This window comes from Arachis hypogaea, chromosome 16, assembly GCF_003086295.3.
Source record: "Arachis hypogaea cultivar Tifrunner chromosome 16, arahy.Tifrunner.gnm2.J5K5, whole genome shotgun sequence".
NCBI classification, from domain to species: domain Eukaryota; kingdom Viridiplantae; phylum Streptophyta; class Magnoliopsida; order Fabales; family Fabaceae; genus Arachis; species Arachis hypogaea.
In genome coordinates this window covers 96,754,182-96,758,411 of record NC_092051.1, presented here as the reverse complement: position 1 = coordinate 96,758,411, position 4,230 = coordinate 96,754,182, and the positions used below count along the sequence as shown (strand labels likewise).

The window sequence follows — 4,230 nt, the reverse complement described above, 5'->3', positions numbered from 1 at the left end:
ATATTACTTTATCCCCCGGAGAGAAGTCTTCTGTAGGAATCTTCTTGTTCCTCCATCCCCTTGGTGCTTTCTTCCTTGTTTCTTGTAATGCTCTCCTGCTCCTTGTGGCTTCTTTTTCCAGGGAGATTTTGTTGCTGGTCTCATATGACTCTGGTGGTTTTAGCTCCTCTTGGGTTTCCTTTAGCTGTGGTGGCTTCTGATTGTATTGCTTGTCAACCAAAGGGATTCCCAGGGTTATTGTTTGTGCTTCAGTGCTTGTCTCTTCCACCAGTGCCTTATTGTGATCTTCCTTTGATTCCTTGTTTTCTTGATCTGCTTCTTGTGAGGGTTTGAAGACTTTGAAGGTAAGTTGTTCATCATGTATCCTCAGTATTAGCTCTCCTCGCTCCACATCTATAAGCGCTTTGGCTGTAGCTAGGAATGGTCTTTCCAATATGATTGGATGGAGGTAACTCTCTTCCATTTCCAATATGACAAAGTCTGTGGGAAGGAAGTAGTTCACAACCTTCACCAACACGTTTTCAACCACTCCTACTGCTTGTTTTTGAGTTTTGTCAGCCAGCCTGATGACTACGTCTGTGGGCATTAGCTCATTGATCTGCAGCTTCTTCATGAGGGATAGAGGCATTAAATTAATGCTTGCTCCCAGATCACAGAGTCCCTTATCAATCAGTGTTTCTCCTATGGCACAGGGGATGTGAAAACTCCCTGGATCTTTCCATTTTGTAGGCAACTCTGGTTGAATGAGAGCGCTGTACTCCTTATTCATCACTATTGTTTGCCCTCCTTTGAGTGAGCTTTTCCTGGTCAGCAGCTCTTTCATACACTTAATGTATGAGGGCATTTGTTGGAGAGCCTTGATAAATGGTATGTTTACTTGAAGGGATGCAAACATGTCGAGAAACTTTGAGTATATTCTCTTTTTCTACACCACCTTTGAGTCTTTGGGGAAAAGGTGCATAGAGTTTCAGAATCTCCTTCTATGTAGTTTTGGTTTCTTGGTTACCCTCTTCCTGCTTCTCTGCTGAAGTATCTCTAGAGTGTTTTAAGGGTTTGTTCAGCTCTTCCTCAGTCCCCCTATCACTTATAGTGACCATCTTGCATTCTTCCTATCTTACTTTCTTTGCTTCACCTCTCGAGTTATTCTCTGTGTCTGATGAGCGGATAATTTATACGCTTTTTGGCATTGTTTTTAGTATGTTTTTAGTAGGATCTAGTTACTTTTAGGGATGTTTTCATTAGTTTTTATGTTAAATTCACATTTCTGGACTTTACTATGAGTTTGTGTGTTTTTCTGTGATTTCAGGTATTTTCTGGCTGAAATTGAGGGACTTGAGCAAAAATCAGATTCAGAGGTTGAAGAAGGATTGCTGATGCTGTTGGATTCTGACCTCCCTGCACTCAAAGTGGATTTTCTGGAGCTACAGAACTTGAAATGGCGCGCTTCAAATTGCGTTGGAAAGTAGACATCCAGGGCTTTCCAGCAATGTATAATAGTCCATACTTTGGCCAATTTTAGATGACGCAAACTGGCGTTCAACGCCAGCTCTCTACCCAATTCTGGCGTCCAGCGCCAGAAAAGGATCCAAAACCAGAGTTGAACGCCCAAACTGGCACAAAAACTGGCGTTCAACTCCAAGAAGGACCTCTACACGTGCAACACTCAATCTCAGCCCAAGCACACACCAAGTGGGCCCCGGAAGTGGATTTATGCATCAATTACTTACTTTTGTAAACCCTAGTAGCTAGTTTATTATAAATAGGACCTTTTACTATTGTATTAGGAATCTTTGGATGCCTGGTTCTTAGATCAGAGAGGCTGGCCATTCGGCCATGCCTGGACCTTTCACTTATGTATTTTTTAACGGTAGAGTTTCTACACTCCATAGATTAAGGTGTGGAGCTCTGCTGTTCCTCAAAGATTAATGTAAAGTACTACTGTTTTCTATTCAATTCATCTTATTTCGCTTCTAAGATATTCATTCGCACTTCAACCTGAATGTGATGAACGTGACAATCATCATCATTCCCTATGAACGTGTGCCTGACAACCACTTCCGTTCTACCTTCGACTGAATGAGTATCTCTTAGATCTCTTAATCAGAATCTTCGTGGCGTAAGCTAGAATGATGGCGACATTCAAGAGAATCCGGAAAGTCTAAACCTTGTCTGTGGTATTTCGAGTAGGATTCAATGAATGAATGACTGTGATGTGCTCCAAACTCGCGATTGCTGGGCGTAGTGACAGACGCAAAAGGATAGTAAATCCTATTCTAGCATGATCGAGAACCGACAGATGAATAGCCGTGCCGTGACAGGGTGCGTTGATCATTTTCACTGAGAGGATAAGATGAAACCATTGGCAAGGGTGATGCCTCCAGACGATTAGCCGTGCCGTGACAGGGCATTTGGATAATTTTCCCGAGAGAAGACCGAAAGTAGCCATTGACAATGGTGATGTATCACATAAAGCCAGCCATGGAAAGGAGTAAGACTGATTGGATGAAGATAGCAGGAAAGCAGAGGTTCAGAGGAATGAAAAGCATCTCTATTCGCTTATCTGAAATCCCTACCAATGATTTAAATAAGTACCTCTATCCCTATTCTATTATTTATTTTCGAAAACCCATTACTGTTTCATATCCGCCTGACTGAGATTTACAAGGTGACCATAGCTTGCTTCATACCGACAATCTCCGTGGGATTCGACCCTTACTCACGTAAGGTATTACTTGGACGACCCAGTGCACTTGCTGGTTAGTTATGCGAAGTTGTGAAGATATGTTTAGACCATGGTCATGTGCATCCGTTTATGGTGCCATTGCCAGGGAATCAATTTCGAACAACAATTCACAACCTGAGTAGCAATTTCGCATACCAGTGTCACTTGGGAAACTGTCAGTAGGTTTAGGAATCTTCTCAAAGAGGTATCCCACTTGAAATTCCAGCCTCTTGATGGTGTCTCCCTGGTTTTTGATATTGGCTCGCACCTCCTCCTTGAACACCTTGTTATCTTGGATTTCCTTACATATGCCTTCAAGTAGAGTCTCAATCCTTGAGAGTCTATCTTCGGATGATGGTGAGTTTAGATTGGAGGGATGAGAAGGGCCATTTTAGTTTTGATATGGATGTTGAGAGGTATTGTTAGGTGGGTGCTGATATGATCTCTGTGTGGAATGTTGGTGAGCTGCATTGTTATTGGGGTTGTGACGTCTCTGATCTTGGCCTTGATCTTGTTGATCTCCCCACCCAAAGTTTGGGTGGTTCCTCCAACCATGATTAAAAGTTTTGGAGTATGGATCATGGGTCTGCCTAGGTGAGTTTCCAATATAGTTGGCTTGTTCCTGATCACACTCTACCTCTGCGTTCACTCCTTCTTGAGCTGCTGATGAGGTGGTGACTGCTGCGACTTGGTTTCTTTTTATCTTCTTGCTAAGGTCAGCAAGCTACTTGATGATCATCTTGTTTTGAGCTAGCAGTGCATCCACGTTGTTCAGCTCCATCAGTCCTCTAGTATTGCCCCTTTCAGAAGCATAAAAGTAATCATTCTCAGCTACAGTCTCAATAACATCTATGGCTTCTTCAATGGTCTTCTTCTTGTTTAGAGATCCCCCGGATGAGTGGTCTACTGCCTTCTTTGATTCATAAGAAAGACCCTCATAGAAAATATGTAACTGCACCCATTCATTGAACATGTCTGGTGGGCACCTTCTTGTCAAGTCCTTAAACCTCTCCCATGCTTCATAGAGAGTTTCACCATCTTGTTGCCTGAATGTTTGTACTTCAGCTCTCAACCTGTTAATTCTCTGAGGAGGGTAGAATCTCGCCAAGAATTTGTTCACCACATCTTCCCAGGTTGTTAAACTCTCCTTCGGGAAAAATTCCAGCCATTTAGATGCTTTGTCTTTGAGTGAAAAGGGGAACAAAAGCAATCTATACGTGTCAGGATGAACACCATTAGACTTCACAGTATCACATATCCTTAGGAAGGTGGTGAGATATTGATTAGGGTCTTCTTAGACACTTCCTCTGAATGAACAGTTGTTCTGAACAAGGGTGATGAGCTGGGGTTTTAGTTTAAAGTTATTGGCATGTATGGTTGGCTTTTGGATGCTACTTCCGCAATTTCCTGGGTTTGGATTGATGTAAAAGTCCAGAACTCTTCTCTCTTGTCCAGCATGATGCACTGGACCTACTCTGCCATGGTTGTGAGCCTCTTCTTCATGATGG

At 42.6% G+C, this 4,230-nt stretch overlaps 1 non-coding gene across 1 annotated transcript; it reads left to right on the top strand.

The window, feature by feature from the left end:
* Positions 1–3,693: 3,693 nt before the first annotated feature.
* Positions 3,694–3,797, top strand: LOC112761599 (small nucleolar RNA R71). The gene has a single exon (XR_003181987.1). It is a non-coding gene; the product is annotated as a small nucleolar RNA R71 (small nucleolar RNA).
* Positions 3,798–4,230: the final 433 nt, after the last annotated feature.